Here is a 27,695-nt window from a genome sequence, read left to right as displayed (position 1 = left end):
CAGTCTCCCTCACTGTTAACAGTCAAGATAATGTTTTCTCAACATTCCTGTATGTCTCACTCATGCCTGCATTTTTCTTACTGCTTACATACATGTTACTGTTCATTAACATATGTGTTGATGACCTGGGAGGCGGGGTTTGGTCCAGCTAATGACTCTGCTAAAAACAAGCAAAACAAAAAAACTCACTTCTTTCCTCTGATTGGCCAATCGGATTAGGGCAGGGTGGGGTGCAGTTGTTACTAAGCAGCAGCCTCTTGAGCCTTATAGTGATATTATTTTTGTTATGTTGGTATTATTTTTGTCTTCATGGGCCGAATCATTAAGAAGCAGTATTATGCATTTTCCAGGAACATAGTGCCATTCTATAGCATAATTACAGAATATAATAGTAACTATGTCAACTATATACCAAATATGACAAAATAAACTTTACTTTGTAGATTAGCACATAAAAATTTGGCCTCAATCACTTTAAAATCTCCTGCTCTTCCTGAAGCTCCGCCTTCACAACATGGCTCCTTGATGAACCCTTTATGAATGTTTTTACCAGTATTTCCCTGACAAGTAGCTCATAATGAGAGCAGCAGATGCACAGGTCCACCAAGTGTTTGCTAATTGCTTCTGGCTAGTCTGAAGGAGCTGAGTGGGGAAGTCGTGGGGGGAGGGCCGGCTCTGTGAGATGGAAGCTCAGAAGCTTGGAAACTGAAGCTCCAAGAAGAAGCTGCATCTCAAAGATGGGGCTACGTCCAGCCGGGAGTTTTGCACAGCTGAATGGTTGCCATGGGAGATTAAAGGATTTCTCAAACATGCATTAAAGAATCAAGGCAACGCTCCATGTATGTTTTTTTATGAAGGAATAACTTTTTAACTTTATGTAAAGCTCATGTAAGATTCTAACATCTCATAGCCTCTCCACAAACCTCTATTTTAAAAACATTTCTGATATAAGCGTTTCCCCCTGCAAATTAACTGAAATGAATTAATTTCACTAAGATTTTTATTATTATTAAAGAGAGAATAATATACATTTCCAAAAATAAAGTAAGGAGTTAAAATGCAGTTGAGTACATGGAAAAATACTGAAGTTGAAGTGTATAAAAAATGACCCTGAAATGAAGTGGCTGAATAAACGGGAGCTCTGAGAACGCTCTTTCACATGTGCAGAAAATCATTAATCAGAAATCACCTCCTCCATGACTCCCATCTCATTTCACAAATCAGCCCGTTTTAGCATAATGGTGCCAGACCACTCCAAGTACAGGTGTGTAAAAAAAAAAAAAGAAAAAAAAAGCCGAGCAGGCACAGCTTGACTCGTGGGCCATCCAACATGTGGAACATCCGCGGACAAATTGGATTCAGTTTCACATCCAGCAAAGCTGACGAACACGACTCTTTGTGGCGACGGCTCGTTTCCATATGTGGCCTAAATGTCCCTTCGTTTCAGCCATGCAGCGGTCAAGCAAAAGGCGCAGCAGTCGGAGCAAATGGACTCAGTTTGTTCCACGTGGTGACGCTTGGGAGCACTGTGCCTCGGAGTCAATCAAAGACTTAGATGGAAGTATTAGTGCGCCAAGCCGTGGACAACGCTTCATGGCTTTTTGCCAAACCGTTCGTCCCCAAAACACAGTCGAATGAGTCAGAGCGGAGAGGCACGGTTTGCATATTCCGTCATGCGGGGAGTAAAGTAGCACAAGAGAGCAACAGAAAGTCTGCAGAGACCATTTTTCTCCCTGTGTGCCCTGGATAGTGTGATACCACTCAACAAAGTGTAAACAGGCAGATTAACGGGGTTCGTCACACCAAGATTCACAAGTTTGCTGTGAAGATGGGGAACGTCTTCCGTCCAAGCGATGCACGATGTGAATTTATCAGGGCTTGCATATAGAGAGACATGATCAAATTATCCCACCATGGACAATTGGAGAGAATATGAAAATAATTGCGCTGTTATATTCAATGGCAGCGTCCTCGCGGAGCAGAGGGGAGGAAAAAAAATGCATGGGACTCTTCGGTGAAACGACGGGATGTGAACACGCTTCGGCTGGTGCTAATTTGGCTGCAGAATCGTCTAACTTTTTTTTTTTTCATCCCGCAGAACCTTAAGCTGCAGTCTGAGCAACAAACAACATCACAACCAGGTTGATTTTGTCGCTCTCAGTGGAGCATCGAGTGCGGTATTAACACAGCTGTGTGAAAAGCTGGCTGCCTTGCTCTTCCCTCTGGATAAACCTCTAAGCAAAAACACCACAGGCTATATGTGATGTGTGTGTCTGCTTAAGAGCTGAGTAAGTTTAATTACTGTGAATAAAGTGGTTGTATCATGTGGCCTAAAGGGAACACTGCGGCTTCAAGTCTAAATGTTTTTTCTATAATTACAGCTTTTAATGCTTTGAAACATCAAAATTAATGAAATATGTAACATCTTGTTCAAACAAGGCTCCCATTTCTGCCTCTGCCTACAAGAATTGGCCATGTTTATCTTATAAATACCACTAATAGAGCACATTTAACAAACAACCAGAGATGCAGCAAGGTGGCAGGCAGGTAAATTAAAAAGCAATGCAGAGAATGTGTAAGGCGCTAATAAAAGAAAGCAGCATTCGAAACAAACAAGTAAAATGTGTGCAAGTCATCATGCTAATTAAGTCAGTGCACAGCGCTTGGAGAAATGATTTGCCTCCTTAATGATTTTTTCTGTTTTCGCTTTTTTTTTGTCAAACTTAAATGATATATACAAAAAAAACAATTACATTCAAATTTTGAGGTCACAGGCAAATAAATAAAGACTGATGGAGTCCAATGTAGAAAGAGCAGGGGTTGGTAGAGTACCAAGCCCCAGACATATAAGTTGTAGTTTTTTTCTACGTTAGTAGAATACAGACACTTGTAATGGAAACGCAGCTATTGTCAATTTAGACACAAACTGTAGCTGGGAAAAAAAAAAAAATCTTTTTATCAACAGGATAAATCTGAGTATTAAGTTTAACACCTTCATCAAAATAAAAGCAAGGTTTCTGGCTGTAGGCTGGCAAAAAGAAAGTGAAGGGGGTCAACAGCTTGACCACAGCCAAACGAGACAACAACAATTTCTCTTTTCTTTTTGACTGAACTGAGTAAGCCGATATCCAGCCAAGCTAATCTGTTTTTAAGACAGCATTGTGGACGCTGAACTGCAGCAGTCTTCTACTTGTTGTATACATTTTCCAGTTTGTGTCAACGGACCGGCGCCCGGACAAAGCCGTGGCCCCTGGCGCTCCATGTGGAGCACTCTGCTCAGTATGGCTCGCCCCCCTCACCCCTCCGGTCTTTCGGACAGCCAACATCAGATAAAGGACACAACTGGGAGCATACACACGACTGATGTCAGACTTTTTGCACAATTCTTCTGTTTGCACCAAATTCTATAAGTTCTATGTGTGCTCTTGAGCACCGTAATTAGAGAGATGAAATGGGGTCTGAGTGCCAGACAGAGCAGGAAGTGGAGCTAACGGAATAAAAAGAAATGACCTCAGGATAGTCAAGACGGAGAAGAAAGCACACATCTCTAACTGACCACTCATGCTCCATCAGAATCGTATTTTTTCCACTTCATGCTTGGTTTGCCGATGAACCTCACTCCCCCCAAACCCCCTCCCTCGTAAACAAAACACATATTTGCACAGAAAATTACATATACAAGGAGATGTGCGCGTTACACTCAATCCTTTGGACACCGTGGCTTCTCCAAATGGAGCAAAACAACGGGCTTTATGTGCCGTTACGGACAGAGTGCACTTCGGCATGGCTAAGTGGTTTTAGAGGTGGGTGTGTGTGTTGGGGGGCAGTAGGGCCGGAGGTGGAGTCAGAATCTGTCTTGACATTTCTTTGCGCTTCTGCGGGGAAGAGAATTCAAAGACAGACGCAAATACGAACAGAGACAAGCTTTAAAGAGCATTAAACAAATACAGTTTGGAATTCAAACCAAAGGGTGTCACAAATGCGTTTCCTGAGACGACCGGGACGGGAGACTCCAGGAGAAAATTTTGATGCTTATTGGTTATAATACGGCCTCCTTGTTAAACAGTCTGTGATGCAGCTGGAACACATGGCACAACGACTGGAACAGAATTCCATCTGACATGTATATATTCCAACTACGATTTATAAATACCTAAATAAATGTTACGCCCTCCCGCACTACAGTTGTTGTTGCTTGGGAGATAAATGAAAGGAGACATTTGCCCTCTGTCTTCTCAGCACACAAAGAAAGGAGAGTTGTTAGTGGGTAGGTAAGCTTCCATCTAATATGGTAGGTTAGAGATAAAAGAAACCTGAAAGCCCAGATGGGAGAAAGTCTGCTCATTAAACTCAAATCCGTAAAAAGCTAAGTAAAGAAACAAAGTTCTGCACACGTGTGCCTTAAAATGAGCAACACACATACACACACACACACGCACACATGCACACACACACACTTCCAGATTTTTCTCTCAGCTTAAGACGGCAGTGAAAGAGCCAGCGATGGGAAAAGGTCAATTAGCTCATTAGGGCCTATTCAGATAAAGGTGATTTCATGCTGTTGACGCGTAATATTCTCCCCCGCAACCCAACCTCTGATATGACAGAGCACTTACATACAGTAACATTTGCAATTTACACTCCAAAAGAATGTGAAACCTGCAGCTGAGCATGGCGGACAGATCGATGGACCGGTGATGTACCTGTAAAATAAGTGACTTTAGTGAGTCGGAGACATTTACATTTTCTTTTCTTTTTATTTTTTGCTGGTAGTCGTCTATGTCATGGCATTAGATACACCTCTCTGCTAAAATACTTGACAAAGAATTTTTTCATCACATAACTACGAACGTCATTGAATTTCATTGGGATTTTATGTGGTAGACCAACATAAAGCAGCTGCGTTTATATTGACCTTAAAATCGAGCAAATTGGAATTACGAAACGAAAATCCGCTTGATGGAAAACAAGACAATTTTTGAAAAAAAAAAAAAAAAAGTTTTATTGATAAGTTTTGCTGGGATAAGGCGACTTTTTGACTATATTGAAACTAATGTATTTCACAAAACTGCAATGGAAAGACTTTTCACAGCACATGAGTCATGTAATCAACAGCCTGATTTTAGAACTGGCAGAATAGACAAAGACAGGAAGTGGTAGGAATATGATGGTACTGCATGTTTATTAACCACTTATTGCGTGAACAAACTTATTCACGTGTCATTTTAACTGTTTCTTATTTAACAGAAACGCCGCAATTGCGGAATTGTGTTTTTCCAACATTAGTGGAATATCAACGAGGTTTTACGCACATTTGTAAAGGAAAAGCAGCTAAGGTTCCAGGGGGGGCGGGGGATGGAACTGGGGGCAAATTTAAAAAATCCTGAGCTTGAACCCAGACCGGGTCAGGACGTGGGGGGGTAAAAAAGGCCTAAAGCAATCATGTGGACAAAGGTGCTATGGCCAGAGAAGATTAAAATTAAACTTTAAGGCCTTCATACAAAATTCTACCCATGGCAGTAAAGTAAAGAGAGCACCCTGAACGCACCGTCCTCAATGTGAAGCATGGTGGTGGCATGTCTACGGTAAGGGAGGCTTGAAAGAAAACTTTTTAGAGAAAGCAGAATACTTGCGCTAGACAGTGAGCCTTAACATGTAACTTAAACCACAAGGAGTTGGCTCAGAGTTGTCAAGACCTGAAATGAGTGGTCAGATGCTCTCCATCCAGTCTGACTGATCTGGAACCAGGAAAAATGGTAGAAGACTCGCAAGTATATTGAAAACAAGAGATAATTCAAAGTAATGATTCAGAGGGGCTACACATAAATGTACACCACACTTTTCAGATACAAGTTAACAAACCAGATATTCCCCTTGAGAAATGTTCTGCTCACCAAAGCAAACACTTCTAATAACTACTTTAAAAGAAAACAAAACTATGAATCGCCTCTGTGCTCCCATCTAAATACTGATATAAAACTTTAATTGAATAAGCTCAGTTGTCAGCATGCACAGAACAGAAAAAATAACTAAGTAACAGAAGTAGGGCCGCTGAAATCCACAGCTCAGCCCCTCAGCGGCTTCTAACACACCAGGAATAAATCATGGCAAGGTGAAGAAAGGGAAAAAAAAACAAACAAAACAAACACACACACACAATTGGAAAAAAATACCTGCTGGCACAGGCTGCAGAGAGGTCAGCTCATTGATACTGCAGGACTGTCAGCTGTGTTCTTTTTGAAACAAGTCCACTCCCTAGGGTCACTAAAAGGTAGCCACTGCCTGTCCAGTCAGTTTCACGTTTTTTACTCCAATGCAGCCGACACTGACGCACTCACATTAACGGCAATGAGGAAATGTTGCACTGGATACCACTGCATGTATACACAGACTACAAATAGAATTGAACCCCTTGGATTTGTTAGCCTTTTTTATTGCTTTCACAAATCATTCATGATCAACAAAATTAGTTGTTTTTTTTTAAACCTAAAATATGTACAAAAAAATCATCAGTGTTTCTGCTTCCATTACAGCATGAGGACAAATAAACACTTCAACAAATCAGAGCAAAAGTTATTAAAAAGCCTAAGTCAGGGGATGGATACAAAAAAAATCTAAGGCCCTAAACAAAGTCAGAGTAATCGAGGCAAAAGTGCCTCAAAAGTCAGAAATTGGACCAAACTTCTTCAAATCTCAGTCCAATATGGATGCCTCAAATGTAAGATTAGTGGCATCTGTAGTGTAACATCTTGTCTGATGGCCACAAAGCTCCATTTTGGTTTCATCAGACCCACAAACTTTCTTCCACTTGACCATGGAGTCTTGAGTTCAGCCTTAATCTTCCTCATTGCAGATCTTCTGCACAGCTTTGACAGGGCAGCAGTTGTCTGTAGAGTCTCTCCGTCTCAGCTGCTCGATTTTGTATTTCTTTCAGTGCAGTCATAGCAACCTGGTATCCTTCCATTTCTTTATGGATTCAACTTAGCTCTAAGGGATGTGAAGGTCTAGCCTGATAAAAAGCCACTTGGCTTCGTACAGAGGGTCTGGCTATTGAGAAACAATTGCTTTCTGGAGTTGTGGACTCTGTTTAAGCTTTAAATGACTAAATATGATTTTATCCCATCGCTAATCCTTGGTCGGGACATATGTAATGCACCAGCTCAACCATGAAGGAAGCTACGCCATACATAACTTCAGAGCTTAACTTTAAGTTAAGCTCTGAAGATTACCCTAAATTGAATGTGCTGTAACCAACCATCCCACACTGGGAAGAGAGGAGCTAAATAACATTTTTGCCGGCAATAAAATGTCTTCAACATTGCTTTTACTCTGACTTTAATTGCTCAATATCTGGAAGGGTGGACAACATACACTGAACAACTTTGTTCATTTCCTCCACTGCCATTGCTGAAATTACAGTCAGTCTGCAATTCTAAAACAGAGCAGAAAGTCGACATTGTTCACAGCTCTGTTCGCTGGTTGGCCCAGTTGAAATTCAGTCTGAGAAATCAAGCTGAATAGGAGAAAATTCAGACAGAGAGATGAGAATCGAATGGAATTGCAAAGGAAGGCAAGGGCCAGGCTAGCGTAACACATGGCAAACAAACGGCACTGTTTTTTCAGCTGCTTCTATAGGATTTGTTCAATTACTATATCAAACTAATGACCACATCGTACATAAAGCATTAAATCAAGAACTTCACTTTTAGGCTACGTTCAGACTGAAGCCTGAAGTGACCCAAATCCAATTTCTTTTGCCCTTCTGTGACCTGTATCTGATCTTTTTATGACAATCTGAACAACAAACATTGGATTTTTATAGATGCAACCCAGACAACTTGGTTATATGGTCCTAAAGCCAATCTGCATCTGATCTTTTCAAATCTGACCTGAACAACCAGGTCACATTCATCCGACATGATCGTCATTGATACTTCTGGACGCAAAAACGTCACGATTTTGCGTCCAGAAATAGCAACCATGATGGATGATGATGAGGATTAAGTTGTAAATGTGCTGACTCCAGTTGGACAATGGCTTTAAAATCCCAAGATATACTAAACCATTAGCATCCATGTTTACTTCCGGGAAAACACTGAGCATGCTCTGTACGTGTGACGTTACTTCGCCTTCTACTGTGCATGTGGGACTCTTTCAGGTCATTTGTAGTTCACACTGGAGATCACATACAAGTCGCATATATTTGGAAATGTGAACGACCAGGGCAAAAAATAAATAAATCAGATTTTACCAAAAAAAAAACAAAATTGGAATTGAAGACTATGGCCTGCCATGTGAACATTGTTCGACTCTTCCTCACCCATGACGGACCAGTGAGGTGGTATTTGTTGCAAGTGGTTTGAGAAACATAATTCATACAATGTATGACCTTTTCTCCCCCTCTTGAACAGCTTTTCAATTATTTGTCTGAAAGCAAATAATGGGTCGAATACCACTCACTTTTTAAACTGACTTCCAGAATTACAGTACTAATAAGTGCAACGAATTCCCAACGCTTAAAACAGGCTTCTGCTGCTCCACTGTTCTGAGGTGCGGATGAGCTAATCCTAATATAGATGTTGTTGTTGTGCTATGGGATTTAACACTAACGCAGGCAGCCAGCCCTGCTCCATCACACCGTCTGCCTCTAATGAACAGTGAAACGCTACATTGACCAGCGGAGGGGAGGGCACCGGTTTGAGATCGCAGCAGTTCTGTCGAGAACGCTGATGATCATTGCGCTTAAATCCAATTAATTAGCCGCGTGCATGCCTGCCGAATTCGATGCCGGTTTCAGACATGCAACGGCAAACACTGAGCTGGTGGTTCTAAGCGTGGAGTCAAGTGCATAAAAAAAGAGAGAGACAGAGAGAGAGAGAGAGAGATATCCCTCCCCCAAAGGCTAAGGTGGCCGTGTTCATGGCACCCAATATAAGTTAAAGACGTTCACATACTTATGAGAGAGGGCGGGTAGTGTAATTTAAATTCTGTTGACATTTACTGTCAGTGTGTATTAATTCAGAAGCAATCTTTAGCTGCACAGGGCTTACTCAGCACCAGCAGGCCGCGGGCTCCGGAGAAAGACGCGCTTCCCCCTGTACTGTAACTCCTAGCAGATTCCCCCTTAGACGGATGCTACAATCAGAAAGGCACAGGCCTCCCCCTCCCCCACCCCCCCAAACCCATAGGTCACGACGGGGAAAACGGAGGGATACAGCCTGGTGGAATGTCATATATACAGGTTATGTCCTCTAAGCGTAGAGACACCTTCAGACTGCGTTTTTAGCCGTCCGTCATCATTTCGTGCTACAGCAGACGATGTTCCCGTCTTTTGTTCCGCTTGCAGAAAAGTCTGGTTATCTGCCATTCCTACCTCTGCTCAGACTTGAGACTATAATTGGGCAAAGCACCAGCAACTTCCTGAGGGTAAAACTAACAGAAAAACACATTTTATCAAAGAGCTGCTTTGTGCTCTTTGACTACTGCTGCAATTCATGTAGAAAGGGTTTCAAAAAAAAAAAAAAAAAAAAAGATGCTCAACGAGATCTGACCTGATTTAATTCCTTAACACATACACCGAGCGGATAAACAGCGCCAGCTCCTCACTTACTATTCTATTTTATTTATTTAGGTTATTTTTTTGCAAAGCTTTTCTTTGATTCATATTCATGTTTTTTTTTTTTGTTTTTTTTTGCTTTGATAAACCAAAAAAATCCACATGAGGTTCATGGGGTCTTTAAAGCCTAATTTAGCATGTACGGATGCACGGCTAACCCTTGAAATAAAGCGCAGTGGACAAGGCGTGTGCTGGCTCTGGCTTCTAGCAATGACACAACCTTGAGTGAATAATGCAGAGCCAATCACCCCATGATTCGGGGCTAAAGCCTGGAAGGGGGTAAAAAAAAATAAAAAATCCAACCCATTAAACGTAACGGAGAACAATTTACTTATTTACACACAGCTTATAAATAACTGAGCTGAATTAGTAGAAACGATGTGTCACGTAGGTTTAGAAATAGAGACTTCTTGGGGCAGGGAGAGTCCTCATAAAAATAATCTGATCTCTGTTTAAGCTTTTTTTATGCCATTAAAACACTAAAAGATTAACAGCAGGTTGCTTCCAGGAGCATTTCAAGCTCATTCTAATAACCAAACTATCTGGATTCTAAACAAAACGGAGAGAAAAAGGGGATTTTTCTGTCTGCTGGTGGATTGTGACCTAAATGGAGGATTAAACTGTGTATAACAGAGCCTTTAACTGCCTGTGCTGGAGCTGTGACAGGTCCTTGGGAGATACACAGAGACTGCTTGCAACACATGTCATATATCATAGCTTCAATCTGTACCCCAACTAGTACCTGCGAGCTACAAATGTGCACTTCTCCTGTCATTTCTGCAGAGACAGAGGAGAGGGGAGAAAATAGAGGTTGGGGGGGTTGTGAGCTTTAAAAAACAACAAGTAGCTTTGCATTGTTTGTTATCGTCTAGCCTACAGTGTTTGAATGTGGGAGAAAAGGAGCGTTGCGACTTAAAAACGTAACCATGCAGAGCTTCTTTTTTCTCTCCCTCTCTCCCTCTGAACAAAATGACGCCTCTGGACTATGTCTTCATCATGAACGCTTGCTTAGATGCAATTATAGTTGCGAGGAATAACCCCTAGCAGCCATGTTGACGGGCCTAATTGGTTTTACAGATTTAGAAACATTGCAGCTGCGAGCCTGTACGACGCAAATTAGTTCAAAGACGATTCAGGGACACAAACGCGGCGCTCTAATGTGATTATTCGCTCTGCAAAGATGTTTTCTTAAAGAGCAATTTTGCAGCTTATTTGCAAACAGAGATGGAAATTAGCATCAGGTTTCTGGAGACGTCCACAGGCTCCTTGATAAAATCTCAGTCATTTCTCAGGCAATCCTCGAAACATTAAGTTTGCAGCTAAACGCTGTAATCCAACCCACTGGCATGTTGAATGCTGATTTCTTGTTATATTTTGCAAATGGTAGGTGTGTGTGTACATGTTGCATTCATGTCTGAGGCATTGTTTTAAAGCATGAGAGGTGCAATATTAAAAATAATGTTTAAAAAAATCTGGCCCAAGATCAGGTAATATCCTATCCAAGCCAATTGCCTGGTGACCTCTGGATCCCAAAGCCAGATCCCATCATTGACTGCCATTTAGTCCTCGACTGTTTTACTAAAGATCTCCGCAAATGGAGAAATCACAGACGAGTGGCTGCAAATTATAAAATTTGCCATTTATTTACAGGAATTACAGCATATATGTATAACATCAAAAAGTTTGGACTGACAACCTGTGGGATGATGACAATGGGGGGATATATAATTACTGTTTTCATCTAAATTTTTGCGTGCTCTGTCCAGTTTCCACCCAGGTCGTGGGTTCATGCCCCACACCGGGAAAACATTTTTAACAACTACAAGAATTGACATAATTCTAAGTATATCAGAGTCAATTTAATCCAAGAAAAACTAAGCAAAAAGCTGGTACCACAAAGACTTGTGTTGCTTTTATTAGTGTTCTCACTCCTACATCAATTGCCATCTAATGTGGGATTTGAACTCACGCCTTCAAACGGAGACCAGAAGTTGGATGTCACAGGATTTTCTCCTGGGTGAGGACTTTTTAAATTTAGAGTCTGTTGGAATGTACTATGTTTAAACTGATTGCTCTTTTTTCACACATGCTACAAAGGAAGTAAGTCCAGATATTTGGTCGTCATAAAGAGCACTCAGATGGACAGGATCCTTCAGTTCTGTGGTGCTTTTGGCGAGAGAAACACTTCAGGAACCCTTTCAGTTGGAAGGAGAAACATCTTCAAAAATGTCAAGAAGATGTACAAACCAGACTGCAGCAAAGCAAAACAGGTCAACGCAATGACTGTTGTTGCAGACCTTAAAAAAAAAAACTTAAAGATTTAACTTTGAACATTTTTGACAGCATTTCAATTTCTGATGCGTAGATTTATCAATGACAGCTGTCTGCCAGCCATCTCTGCCTCACGCTTTCACGCCCGGGTCTTCACCTGGAAGTGGTACGTAGTGAAGCGAATAACTAAAGTCAGCTCTCACTCAGTTTAAAAAGAGCAGTGGAGCAGTTTGCAGGATAGGATGTCCATGATGATGGTCCTCCTTTCACTAAAAACAGATTAGAGGAATATCAGGTTAACTCGTTTGTCATAAGTCAGGAGTTTCTGAATGAGTTCAACCCGAGTTTCCATCTTCATTCAGCATCAAGTTAAGCTAACTCTTACACAATATGTGTTGAAGTGAACCAACTCTCTGTTCAAACAGGCCCAGATTTTAAAAGCGGCCTGTGAAAAAGTCAGATTTTGCCATATGTTTGGAACCTACATCTTGTACCTAGCCATGTTTCCCCTCCATTAGCAACCACCAAAACTAAGTTCTGTTTGCTTGCTGCTCGTTCCTCCCGTCCTACCCGAAAATATGCAAAAAATTGCAGTGCCAAGTTTGGTAAAAATAAAATAAATAAAAGGTGGTATGAGTAGACATGAACCAAGCAGCATCTGTCATATCAGGCACCTGAAGCGGAACCCCTCTGCTGTCAGAACCGGTTCTGGTGTTCGCTTAGATTTGCCGCAAATCCACATTAGCACCAATAAAAATGTTGCACGAATACTCGCTCATGTAAATAATCACCTGTATTAATCAGAACCAAACACGGAAAAGCAGCATTTATATTTATGCTCCACTAGAATGGGACAAACTGCTAGAAAACTGCAAAACTGCTGAAACAGTTTCTTAAATCAAGACTAAAAACACGTTAATAATATTAATTTTTTTTTAAGCTTATCTTTATTTTACCACTATTTTGTAATGTTATTTTTACACAGGTAAAACTTGACTTTACTATTATCCCAGAACAAACATTAAGGAGACATGTGTTGACCTGGAGCTCCACTCTTGTTACTCTTTGCTCTAACCACCACCTTTCAAATGGCTGTTATCCAGTACATTTGTTTAGTTTATTTATTCTGTCCTATTATTCAGATAATGAAACTATTTTTATGTATTTTACACACCCTAACCCTTTTCTTAGATTTGTTGTCTTATAGGACAGAGCTTAGGAAAACACTGTAAAGGCCACTGGCTCCTCCATGACACCCCATATGGTCTGATTACATAAGCTTGAGTCAGTAAGAGTAAATGATGATACATTTGAATCATTACAAAACGCAGTCCAAACAAACAGTTTTGCCAAGACTATAGTTTTTCACCGTTAAGCAAAGTGCTTCTGGAATAATTTACATTCTAATAAAATCCGTTATAAATTCTCTACTTGTCCTTATTTGGCGTTTTTCAAGCTTAGTAATAGTTTGCCATGTTTATTCTAGAAATTCGAAAGATTTTACAGTAATCCTAGAAGTGGTCCAAAACCCAGTGGATCATTAGATCATTGGTATTCTTTTTTCTTTTTAATCTCCGAGCTCTCCTGCAGGGAGAACTATTCTTACTTTAATTAAAAATAAGAGTGACCCCATGATCATCTCATCCCAGAAAACTTTTATTTCATGAATTCTAATCTGATCCCTGCCATGGAGAACGAGCAGGCTCACGCTGGTTCCTTAACTGCTGACACGTCCGGCCAACTAGATGATTTCTTTTCCTCTCCACGGGTGTTTCTCAACTTGAAATGGAGAGCATTGGCAGGACTTAAATTGGTGGCATTTTGTGGTCTTTAAAGGAAAGGGACTCATTAAAACTAACCCAAGAAACCTTCAAGTTTTCCCCCCCATCATTAGCCAATGTAACAGCATATCAGGGAAGTATAATTATAGATCTGGATAACTTGTGTTGTCAATTTAAAAGTGATAGAGCTGCATAATCCCCGGTCTTGTAATGTGACCCTCCACCCCAAAGCGTCATCCTTGTTTTTAATGAGAGCTTCCCTGACCAGAGGTATACACCCAGAGAGGCCCCGGCTGATCACAATCAATGGTGCTGCTGTTGCAAAATCCTGTTTCTTCTGATGTTTTACTATGAGATTAAACACATTTACTCACTTTACAAATGGAAAATATGCACTATATGAAGGTAAGGTCATTTTATTTATACAGCACATTTTCAAAGTGCTTCACATGAGTTGGAGGAAATGCAAACAAAACAAAAGAAAGGCAAATGAAAAACCAAAAGTACTCCAAAATTTATAAACTAATTCCAGTTTCTCTGGATAAACTAACAGAAAAGAAAAGTAAAAGTATGAAACTACATATTGGTTCTCCGTGTTTAATAAGAATAGGAATAAGCAGTCCATAATTCATAAACTAGTAGGGGTTTCTCTGGATTCTTGTTCTGATAAAACTAAATGTTAGTTCTCCTTGTTTGATTCTATACTTTCTAAATTTGTTCTAGTTTTTTTTTTTTTTTTAAAAAGAGGAGTTTCTCTAGGTCTTGCTCCGATATTAAAAGCTTAATGCTAAATGTTCATCTAAGGTAATGAGTAGTTTCTCTAGATATCTTAAGCTTGTTCTAATTCCTACTCTGGGTTGAGTGAAGTATAAAACTAAATATTCTTGTTCTGGGAAACAAAATATACTGTATTGCACCTATACTGTGGTCTTCTGTGACTTAATTCAATAATTTCATCCTTTAACCAGTATAATTGACTCCCACCATTTATTTTTTTTAATGGCAGTGGTCATTTTAAAAGACATGCTTTTCAAAGTGATGGAAACAACTAGGAACAAAGAATCCTCCAACCCATTGTTGAAGCCATGATGCCCTGCACTCTGAAAATGTTCTCAGGTTGTCTGATTTAATAGTGAAGAAGTTATTGTCGAGATAGTCACTTGTTAAAAAACATTTTACATGTTATCAAATAAAAATCTTAAATTTTCTCCATTTTATTTTTAACATCTTTTTCTGGAGTAGAAAATAAATATGGCCAGCACTGTGAAATGACTACACGGAGAAAGGAAAGAAAGGGAAAACGCATCTCTACTTTATGAAATCTTTAACTTTCCCTAACTTATTTCTTGACCCAATTAAAAAAAATGCCCAGCATGATTAAGCATTAGACGATAAAGCTCAAGTGGGCATTTTACCATAAAATTGCAGCCAATTCCCCCCCATCCCCTCTCACAACACCCTCCAAAACCCAGATCAAAAGAGAGAAAAAAGGAGCTGCTCAGTAGTGCCACACATGTGGTGGAGGCTTTAAAAAATTAGCAATGCTCAACTGGAACGGAAGTAGCTTGCAGTGAGTGCCACAGCAGCGTTCCTCTAATCATATGTAACCTCTACCTTTGGAACGTAGTGGAGGGAGTTTACAATAAGCTTAACCCCTACTTTTATATTGCACTCAGCAGGTTCTCCCCTCCATGTTGGGTACTTTGAACACTATTTTGTTATTCTGGCTTCACTCGGTTTAATAATCCGCAGTTTCCTGGTTTTGTAGTCCTTTTTTTTTATTCTTTTAAATTCTATCTCACGGGCCTTTGATGTTCTGAGGTAAACACATGGCCTTTGCAGAAGGAATTTGGTGTTTTGAGGGGGTGAGTTTTGGTGGAAAAGGCTGAACATTTCCTGACAGTTTCATTTGTAGCTGTTGCTAAAAATAGTCTTAAGTATGAAAACTGACTTTTCTATAAGGTCATGGTGGGTAATTTGCTGGTGGTGATAAAGCTCTGCTCTAAGTGACTCGGCAGACATCACACAGCAGAGGCAGTTTGAGAATTTGGCAACCAGTGTGATGCAGTGCAGGAACTCTGAGCTGAGGATGAATAAAGCTAGATCTGAATCAGTTCTGCATCAACAGTGTCCTCTGTCCCTGCACCGAGCTGTGAGAGAGACACACAGGCCTCCACAGCTCAATATTCATCTACGTTTCTCCCATTGGATAGGCACAATATGGCGGGCTTAATTAACTTCTGTCAAAGGTGAAGCAGTCCGCACCATCTGCTGTGAGACAATCACATTTGTATGCTCCCCTGAATAATCCCGTTACTCCATTATGGCAAAACAGTGTGCGGTGAAAGAGAAGTCGGTGAAGAAAAAGACAAAACCACTCAATTATGGATCACTTTGGAAAGCCAAATTGCCTTGTTACCCTTAAGATATACAATAACTGAGGTTCTGCACCGGCTGGCAGAGACTGGCAGACAGATATTTTGTATGGTTTTACATTTTAAAAATAGTTGGTAAAATGAAAGAAAATATGAAGAAAATATGATAAAGTGCAGTCAAAACTTCAAAAGCTGTGAATTACCTCTTTAGCTTAGCACCATTCAGAAGCTATGATGCAACTTCTGTGTCAGCTAACAGCTAGCTAGCTTTTCATTCCATCACCATTTCTTTTTTCTGCCCAAATATTACCGAAAATCCTACGAAATGAGCAATTTGAAAGTTGTAGAGGCTTCTTCTATGCCAATGTTGTTGTGTTTTTAGCTATCCCAATGTTGTTAGCCTAACGTCGCTAGCCCAACATTGTTCCCATACTTCATTCAAAGCGTTGAAGAATATAAGGCAGCTAAAGAAATATTCACTTTCCATTTTAAAATAAGACTCTCAGGTTGTCAAGCTTGAAAGCATACACCAGAAGAAGTACATGATAACACCAACTACATAGTCTTTATTTTGATTAGATTTATTTTTTTGCAAAATCACTTTATACCACTAATAGCTAATTATTTACCCATCAGAGCTGCTATGAGAGCTGTCAGCCAGGCAGGGTAGGCTTTGTAGGTAAGACATGGTTTGTTTAAAAATGTGATTTTGAATTACAGGTGATTAATAGAAGTATAGACTTTTAAAAGTGTGAATTAGCCTTTTAATTTAGCAGCAGTCAGACACTACAATGAAAATTTTATAGTTTGTGGCAAACAGTTAGCTAGCCTTTAATTCTGCCACTGAAGATAACTGATTTAAAAGACAGAGAGACAGACAGATAGATACCATCTATGTCCAGTCAATGCAAATTGTCTTCCTTGGATAATTACATACACGTTTGGGCAAGACATTAGGAATTCTTTAATATAACTGAAGGACCACACATCATAATCAAGGGCCTGCTGAACTTGCACTAAAGCCGGGTCATTATTTGATCTTTGTGCATCTTAATCTGATTATCTCATTGTGGAGGTAAACTTCAGACTCAATCTTGTTAGCAGCTGGCCGAGATGGATTACGATGGCCAGTGAGGTGGAAAATGAACTGAGCAGTTCAGCTTTGGCCTTGCTCTCTTTCAAGATCCTCGCCACCACTACTTCAGCTCCTTCTGCTTTTCTTTCTGCTGGCCCTTCAAACAAGATATTATCCTGCTGGAACCCCCACAACCCTCCTTTCCCCACACCCCCTTTTCTTTATGTCTGACGCTTTAACTAAGTGAGGACAAAGGCAAAAAAAAAAAAAAAAATCCTGACCTCTCTTAAACATCAAGATTTTCAGGGACGTTGTGTGACAACGAGACGATAAAGTGGGTAAACCCCGCAACGGCACAAAAAGACGAATCATACCCTGTAAGGGTATAAATTCCAAGACTTTTCATTTGGGCCCTTGTGAGGCCGTTTTGACCGGGACATGCAGCTAAACCAACAGGTCGAGAGAGGTACGCATCGCCTCGATTCTCATCTTAAATGAGGAGCGCTGGTTTCTTGCCTTCTTTCTTTCTCTTCCCCCCTTAAATTATGCAAATGCCTCAGATGTGTGGTCCCGCTTAAGACACTCAGTTTTGCTTGTGGTCTTATTGCGGTATTAAGTGCCTTTACAGTGAATGCACACCACAACCCACAGCAGAAAAAGTCCCCCTAAAGGCTGAAAGGAGTTCAAAGCATTCAAAAGACAAAAAGGACTAAGCTGGGATTTTTTTTTTTTTTTTTTTTTTTTTTTATGTAGACTGAAAAGAAGAATGAAATATAAGTTCCCCAACGGTGCCAGTTAAGGCAGTAGCAGTCATATTAAAGCATTATATTAGGACATAAAGGCAGCTTGAAATTCTGCTTGGGCACCATATGCAATCAAAAAAAAAAAAAATTGAATAATTCAGAGAGGCGTGATCTTGCAACACGAACTCCTGAATGCTCTTTTTGACACACTATTGAGGGAACAAGGAACTCAAAAGAGGTCATATTCGATCAGGTTTTCTGCCTCAATAGGTTATAATCACTTCTAAAGTATTGAGCACTACACAGAGAAGAGAGCTTCTAAGGAGGCTAATCAGCAGGTTTTCTCCCTATTATCGTTTCCCATCTGAGGGTAACGGCGCACAGAAGTACCCCTTTCTATTGATTATCTGGACTGGAATTTAAATATTAATACACTGCCCGGCCCTGCTTGGCACTCTCCCTAGAGCTGGGCTTCATGGCAAAGCACTCATTCCCCAGATTAAACTCCTCTCTTTTTTAAAGCACAATCCTGCTCTCTTTTCAGCTGAAAGAAGGAGAAAAAAAAAAACTTCAAGGGGCAAGTCGAGAGGAAAAAAAAGGGGGCCAGAGCTCTGTGCTTCTGCAGCAAATTCAAAGACGACACTTTTCCTTCAGGCCTGGGTCTGATGAAGACGCAGGAATCACACGGCAAGCATTTAACTGCTGCTGTCTGCAATGAAGATATGGAGACAAAGAAGCTCCGTGCTCTCGTTGGCTGATCAAGACAAAAAAAAAAAAGAAGGGGGATTTAGTGAGCTTTATACCCCTTGTTTTGTCTGAATTACATTGAAAAATTAAACTGGGTTATTTTTAAAGTAAAACTGGGGAAAGTAAACAAAAGTAGAGTTCAAGAAGCAGTGCGATGTGATCCCAACGACGTCGCCATGAATGTTCCATACGCTACATGCGCCCAAAGACCCTGTGACCCAGACAGGGCGCACATTTGCCTGCAGGGCCTGGTTTCACACAGAGGGGACAGAAGTGCAATGACATCAGTATTGGTGGGGCGACCCAAACACACCAGCTTTGGCCCCACTTGACACGAGAAAACTTAGATCCAAAAATGGAAAATGACCACGCTCATGTACAACACAGAGACACACATTCGTCCTTCTGAATCACAAATGCTTAAGATCAACAAATAAATGTTAATATTAGAAAAGTGATTTTATTCAGTAAAGAAGCAGCAGTCCAAACCAAACTGGCTCTGGGTAAAGTAAGTAATCATTTCCTTATTAAATCACAATTAACCCTGATTGAGAACATTTTTGGTTCAACTTCACTGATCTCACACAGGTTTAATTATTTGACCTGTAGAAACACAAAATGAATATGTATTGTAGACGTCTGCAACCTTTACAGTCTATTTTTGCCTTCAGCTCAGCTACATGAAACTTGCTTAAAGCCACTAATGTTACATGATACAAAGACAGACAACATATATATTGTATTTTAAATATGTAGTTTAGGAAATTTGTTATTTTTAAAGAATCCCAACTTTATATTAAAATGCAAACAAAGACATAAAGAAAAGCATGAAACTTGTTTCAAAACGAGAACGGATGCATTTTATTCTGGGGGATGTTGATATTTGTGAAAAATTCTATTGAATAAAAGAAACAACCTAATGAAGAAGAATAGATATAAAAATATTACTTTTACTTATCATGTCAGTCTGTTGTGGAAATTTCGTGTAATTATTTCACCAAGATCTGGCAAACCGCAAAAAAAAAAAGAATGTTATATCTATGTTTTAAAACATTTGGTTCTTCATTTTTATCCAAAGTTATTAAGAGTCCACTGTGGAAGATCCAAAAGGCCACTAGAGACTCTACAGACCATGAAGAAGAAACAACACTTGAAGTTTTGGTCTAAGGAAATTCAAGAGCAGAATTTTTAAAAGGTACGGTTTTTTCTGACCATATTCACAAGGTCAGAAAAAACCCAGAAGAACATCTGGAGCTCTGCAGGGCTCACTTGCCTCAGTTAAGGTCAGAGTTCATGATGCAGCAATAAAAGTGGACAAAAAGGACTGGAGTTCTAAGGCTAAAACCTCTGCTAACAAATCACAAAAGACCCATCTCACATTTGCTCTTTTGGGAATATAACTTGGACACTTTTTGGAGGGAGTCATTTGACATAAAATTATCACAGCAAATTAAAAACAAAAATGAACATCACACAAAGAGTCAGATTTGGTGGTGGTATTGTGATTTTCTGCTTTGTTGCTTTAGGACCCAACTTGCTCTAATTGATGGAACCATAAACTCTTTTTCTGAAGATACTGGAGGAAAATGTCCAGCTATTAGTGACTGAAACTCAGTCTCACAGACATTTTGAAAATAAATCCGCTTAATGGAAACACAGCAATTAAAAAAAACAAACTTGAAAACGGTGGCAGTAGGAAAATAAACTGTATCAATATCGGTTTATTTTGCAAAACTTCAAATGGGAACACTTTTTTCTTGCATCACACAAGTCACGCAATAAACAACCTCATGTTGCTGCTGGTGCAAACCACAAAGAAGAAGACAACAGGAATGACTTACAGTGTGAACAAACTTATTCACGTTGGAGTTTCTCATTTAATGGAAACATCACAACTGCAAAATTGTGTTGCGCCCCCCCCAACATTAGCAGAATATTGACAAAGTTTTACGCAGATTTGTAATAGAAACACAGCTACTATCAGTCATTATAAGCACTTGACAGAAAGTTGCTGCTGCTGGATTTTCACATAACAGGTTCATATATATATATATATATATTTTTTTTTTTTTTTGACAAATGAAAGCACAACTTGAAAAGTGCAGGCTGTATTTACTCTGTCTGGCATTAAAAGTTGTTTGATTATCTGAAACTTTTAAGTGTGACAATAAAAGCAAAAGACAGGAAAAACAGAAATCTGTAAGGGGGCGAATCATTTTTCTCAGTACAGTGCACAGTTTTTTTTTCTTTTAAATAAAGGAAAATAAAAGTTATGCGAAAGGTTAAATTGACATTATGTTTATAGAGACATATATTAAGGGTGCAGGTGATTTATATTATGAGTTAGAGCGATTGGCCAAATCCAGCAGTAATTACTGCATAGCTGCAGAATAATGAAGAGATCAGCCAGGAGCATAAGGCAAACAGTTTAGAAGGATGTTAAGTCTGTGTCTCTTATAGAATAATATGTACTATATTATCCCATCTTCATTTGCATGCAATCTCAGTAAGCTCCCCCAGTCAATCATATCTGTTCACTATGAAACAGGTTTCCATTACATATGAATCCATCTCCCACTGCTGGAGATTTATTAAAGCTCTAACAGAAACCGACAGAGTTCAGGATAAAGTAACTCAGTCCCACAGCCACAGTGGCTACACTGGAGGTTTTTATATTTGTGCGTGTCACGAAGTATTTCCTTAAGGGGCAGCTAGTTTATTTTTCAAAAAGAAAGAAACTCCCATAGAGTTCATGTATGTTGTCTGGACAGAGTTTGCTTTTGAATCCTCGGTCAATTCTGTGTTCGTGACATAAAAGTGAAGCTGAAGTTGCAGCATCGTCACTGGTCGAGCTTAGCACAAAAATTATGAACCTGAAGAAACAGCTAGCAAGCATTCATTAATGAAATATTAGAAAAATCTTAAAACTCTAGGCTAGGTTTGTCACTGATTTGAAGAAAAACATAGCACTATCAGTCTGCAAATGAAAAAGTCCTAAAATTTTTAAGACCTAATAATTCTGCACAGGGACTCTCTGCTGCACATATTCTTTTTTTTTTTTTTTACCTCTATTTTGACAGTTTACTGTAATTTTCTTTTTGTTTTCCATGTTAGATGCCATTTGAAAATATCCATCCATGTGTGGGATCATAGAACCATAGTTGTTGCTGTTACTCCGTCAGACCAGAGGTGCCACTGTGTGATAGTTTACAAGGGAGAGAAGAAGAGTATGGAAAATAAATGTAAGGGTTGTACGGCTAAAAATTTAAGTTCTAAACTTGAGCCATTGTCTCCAAGGTTTGATGCACACATAACAGTATTCAGCTGAACCTCTGAGTAAAACTGAAAAGGAGAGTTAATAAACTGGGGGAAAAAAGACCAAAAGGGAACAAACGAGAATAAAACTTAAACCTATAACCGACCAAACAATGTAGTGACATCACAGTTCAGTGTGAATGTGTGAGTTTAAGAACCAAAACATTTGCCTTAAGAAGGTCAAATGAGGCCAAATTAGCCCGGAACCTAAAGAATAGGTTCAAGGAGTTCAAACAAGCAGATGACAAATTAAAGCAGAAGAGACAATGAAACAATTTGTATATGGTAAAAATCATTTTCCGAATTAGAAATCATTTTTAATGCTGTGTTAACTATCACAATGACTGAATGGCGTGATCGTTTTATCATTAGCAGAGGTTTTAGCTTTAGCATTAGCAGGAGGGGTAATGAGGAGACAATATTTCACATTTATTTGCCTGTCTGTGGACATATTTTCTGAAGGTTAGAGAGAAAAGATTCCTGCTACCTGTGAATGTAAAATACCACAATCGGATCCAGAAGACGAGATACCTGGGATTGGATCGCAAAATTCCTAGTAAACAGTGTTGCTCCAAGGTGTGAACCTGGTAGAACGCTGTAAATATCAGAAGATAAGTCATCAATAACATAAGCAAAATGGAATCTGGCAGAAAATGATGCCTTTAGTATGCCTGGTGATAATCCCCTGCAACATCATCTGTAAAAGATTATTATCTAAGGCTATATGAATATCAGTCGTGACTTTCAGCAGCGCTGATTCTTTCCCATTATGAATGCTAAAACCCAACAAAGCTTCTCAAACAAATTATTTCTGTGTAAAAGTCTCTGAATCTTGTTGACACTCCAAACTTATTGCATATCTTTATCTTGGCTTTAACCTAATCTCTCTCTCTTGTTACACACATACAGAATATGGCATAAATTTATTCTTTAGGTGATTTTTTTTTTATCCATCTCCCTCCCAACTATTCATCCCTAGCACATTGCAAACACCAACCTCATTCCAAGTATTAGTAGAGCGTTCTCTGATTAAACTGTCTCAGAGAGGTGAAGACCTCGTCATACACCTCTGCCACATTTTAATGTGACAGCAAAGGCCATTAATGCAAGAGCACAGAGGTCATTAGCATCGCTCCATGGCGTAGCATAAAGTAATCACCTTCTGAGATCCGTCTCCCGCGACTGCTGTTCTATCTGTCCTCCTTCTTTGGCGATTCTCTTTGCGTGTAAGGTCAGTTAATGACGGTGGACAGAGATATCTGACCAGGGGAGCCGCTCTGGCAGCTGATTATGCTCCGCTCCTGACACTTCTTAATCAGCCTCTGGATGACAAGGCTGACACCGTTAAGGATTTTAAACATTCCCTGCTGCTCATCAAAGATGGCACGACGAGAGCAGGCAGACTGAAGTCTCAGCATAGCATTAGCGTAAAACTATGGCTTTGAATTTTAGACCCGTGTATTTATCTTTCAGTTTGTAGCTACAATCTGGTTTATGGGATACAAGGGTGTAAGTATAGTTGCTACACCAATGAACAAAAAAAAGAAAAAAAAACTTTCTGCCAATATGACTTGCATGTGAACATCTTTATATCCTGAAATGTCTGACAGAGTCATAATGGTGTCATATTGTCATTTATAGTTAATTTCTGTGGAGATCTTACCGTTTTCACCCAATTTGGATTTAACTTGCATTCATCTTTATACTCTATTAAATTATTGATTAAAAAAAGAGCATTTTTTTATCATATGAAAAGTGCTTTTTTGATATGATAAAAGCATTTCTGGCTTTTATCATATCAAAATATGATATTGCATATTTTGATATCAATCTGATACCAAGTAAATACCGTGATAGTATTGCAGATACCGATACTTTTTGAATACATCAAATTCCTGACCCTTAGGTGTTTTTTTTTCCTTTGACCTATTTTGTTCAAACAAGAATAAAATCAAACTTCAAGAGATGCATTGGAAATTGGACCTTTACTGGAATCAATTCAGGTTCAGTTTGATCAGTGACCAGCTGGTTAGGAAGTTAACATTTCTATTTTTTCAGCTCACTGAATCCAATGCAACAGTCTTCTGGGTATACCCAACATCTATAGATCCTGTTACTGAGTTAAAAAGACTTGGGATCCATTCCCACCAGCCCTGTTGGGTCCACTTTGATCCAACTCTAGTTCATTTGCGTGGAAGGTCTGGTTTGTTTGGGGAGGTGTGAATGCATAATGGGACTCTAGTGCGGACCAAAAGGTGAACGCTGGTCCGCACAAAAACAAGTTTCAGTTCAATTAAAGTGAACTCTGGTGCAGTTTGAAAGCCAAGTGGACCACAGACCGCTTCAAAAGCAGGAAGCGCACTATAGCTGAGGGAATTCTGGGTAAATACAACCAAAACAATTGCATGTCTAGCGGTAGAAAGCGAAATGGCGTGTAGTCTTTTAACAAAAACAAATGTTAAATCCTATAACCACTAAAATCTGATGCCACTCCATTTTTGTTCACATTTCATGAAGAAGGAAGTTGAAGAAGGAAGTTGCATTGAGTGTTTTCTTCTGAGGTTTTTGTCTTCAGGTAAGGGGGTAAACAGATTCTTCAAAGTGTTTGGCATAGTGCAGTGTGAAAGCAAATGGAAAATGTTGCAATTTTGGTCCCCCATCGAGCAGAGTCCCAGACTATCAGGTGGGAAAACATCCTTTAAGGTAGGTACTGTTATTGTCATCCTACTTCTATTATGACTAATAACTAATCACAACAAGAAAGTTAGAATAGATATTTTGTGTAGTAGGACTAAAATCTGTATCTCGGCACAGAATATCCATCTTGGAAGGATTAAAAGAATCCATTTCTATATTTTCAATTACCCAAAACCCTTAACTCCTTTTTTTTCCCTGCAAAAGGTGGCTTGTCATTCATAGGTGTGGTCTGAATACGAGGATGGTGATTGCATCAGAACTGACAAAAATCACCAGATTTAACATCCAGCGTTCTTTTAAGTTCCTTCAAGAAACCCAGAGCGGCATGTTAACAGTGCCGTTACAGCGAGGAGACCAAACAAAAGGAGACAGCAGTGACAGTTCAAGCACGGATGACAAAGATACAAAAGAGAACATCACACCAAAACTATATATCACCAGAGCTGATGTTTCTCCTTCACACAAATGGCATCCAAGTCATTTTTCTTGGAGATGTGTGAATGATGTTTGCCGTCATCCATCATAAAAAAAGGACATAATGGAGGCTGGGGGAGTCGGAGAGACTTGGACACTCCAGGGAGCTCATTACCAGACCTATTAATCTGTTATTTGACCCCAGTGAGAGCGTTCTCCAATCTGAAAGCCGTCCATGCTTCCTTAATCCAAAGATAAAAACAAAACCTCTGCTGTGTCTCGGGGATCATCGCTTCAATTCAAACAACAAAGCACAGAAATAACATCAATGCCTCAGATTGGTTTGTTCTCAATGTTGGATAAAAGTGAGTTGATATGGAGTTTTTTTTTCTGTTTTTTTTTTCTCCCCTTTTCTCTTCTGACGGCGTTCTTTTGAAAACGATCTCCAAGCAAAAGCTAAATTATTTATATCTAAGATAAATCTTAATGTCGACGCTGAAACACAGTGCAAATATAAAACGAAGCACAGGAGACGGAGTGCGAAGAGGATCTCCGCGCCGCCGCGTGGACCTTTGTTTTGACCGAGCGTTGGGGTTCCGCTTTAAAAGAAGAGTCCTCCTGCCATTCTTTGTATGCATCCTTCCTTCAGGGCCGATTGTCTCCTTGTTAGTGGTCTGCTGTTGAGCTCAGCACTTTGCCAAGTCAAAAACAATGTCATGCCTCGGAGGCCTGTGTGTGTCTCCCTCTCTCTCTGTCCTTTTGTGGGGCTTCTGCAACACTCAATTAAATGTCCTTCGCATGGCAGAAAATGAGCGCGGATGTTAACGAGATGGATCTGAGATCCCGCCATCGTTTTCCCGCAAATTGGCCGCCACGTGCTCTCTGATTACAAAGTTGTGTTAAAACATCAGTGATTCTTGTTAAGTGTTATCTCTGAGCAGAGGTGGGCACTTGAGAATCCTTCATACAGCTACACCCCCCCGCCTCCCCGTACCCCTTCAACATCTGCGCTTTCCAAAAATTCACAAAGGCACAGCGAGTCAAAGTGAAGGAAAACAATGTTTTTTAAAATAAAAATGGCTGTCGGTGTTATGATGTGCAGGTAAAACTGCTGTTAGGCTCCAAATTACCACCTCCAGTCACAGTCTCCTGCTCAGGTGAGAATGTATTGATTGACTGAAGCAAACATTTGTCCAGAATTACTCTAAACTCTGTGAGCCAACTGAGGAGAGTGTGGAGGTGTAGATATACAGGCACGGTTAAAAAAAAAACTGGGTACGCTTCTTGAATTTTAAACATTTTGTCTGGGAATGATAAAAGAAAACATTTGGTCGTTTTCTGAGTCCACAGTTAATATAAGGGGGAAAAATATGCTTAAGTATTCACACCCCTTGAAAATATGTCAGTATGGATCTGCAACCAGAAACTCCTACATGTTTCATTGGAATTGTAGGTGAGAGACCAACACAAAGGAGCACATAATTGTGATGCAGAAGGAATTAAAAACATTACATGGTTTTTAGTTGTTTTTTTTATAAATCTAAAAAAAATTGTGACATGCATTTGTACTCACTTCCAGCAGCAGGAGCATCTTGGTATGTATCTACCACCTTTGGACAGATGGAGGCAGAAATCTTTAGCTATTCTTTGCAGAATCGCTCCAAGCTCAGTCGGACTCAATGGAAGGAGCCTGTGAACAACAATTTGCAGGCTTAGCACAAATGATCTAATGGATATACGGCTGGTTTAGACAGCCAGGCATCCTAACATGTGAATGTACAATATCATATCTTGGATTTAAATCTTTTCAATGCAGGTCTGCCTGTATGTTGAGCACCACAGTGTTTTACAGACTCCAGTTTTTTCTTTTTTTAGTTTTTTGCTCCTTTCTTAATCCCATCAACTCTTATTGTCTTCTCTCCTTAGAGACACATCCCCACAACATGATGCTGCCACCTCCATGTATCATGGGTGAGTTATTTGTTTATTAAGACCCCCCTTAGCTGCATACAACTGTTCTGACTGGCGTCCAACAGAATATTTACAAAAAGGAAAAATAATAATAATAATAATAGTAAAACAAATAGATATTTGCATATTATTATGCAATGCACCAACATATCATATATATCACATATTATATCACACATAGATATCACATATACACACCCTACAACATACTCACCTTCACTTTTTTCCTTCAAAAACAAAAGTTCTGGACGGAACCTTAATAGTCATGCGTTTCTGATACATCTGTAAATATGAAACAAGCTACAAACAATAGCGTTTGACGACTACGCCGCTTCTCTTAGCCCACTGGGGGTTAATTTTTGCTTCTAAAGAACGAGCTTATTGGATGGTACAAAATACAAGCTTTGCGTTCAAATGGTGCTAAAAGGAATTAGCCTATCAGCAAAGCTATTAAAGCCTAAAATAGCGTCTAAGTGCTAACCATGTAGCAACAGTAGAGACATCCAAAATGCAAATGCTTGGGGACGTGCTATAAAACAATGAATATCTTGGCGTTTGAATTGAAGTTGTACCACTTTTTGTTGTAGTTTGATGAAAATGCAATTAACTGTGATTAATTACGAACCCTGCCATTAGATCCATTAAAAAATGTTAAATGGAGTCCAACCATTAATATAATTGTGATATAAC

This window comes from Poecilia formosa, unplaced genomic scaffold (assembly GCF_000485575.1).
Source record: "Poecilia formosa unplaced genomic scaffold, Poecilia_formosa-5.1.2 Scaffold65, whole genome shotgun sequence".
Lineage (NCBI taxonomy): Eukaryota > Metazoa > Chordata > Actinopteri > Cyprinodontiformes > Poeciliidae > Poecilia > Poecilia formosa.
The sequence above is the reverse complement of the archived record's forward strand: the minus strand, read 5'-3'. Positions refer to the sequence as shown.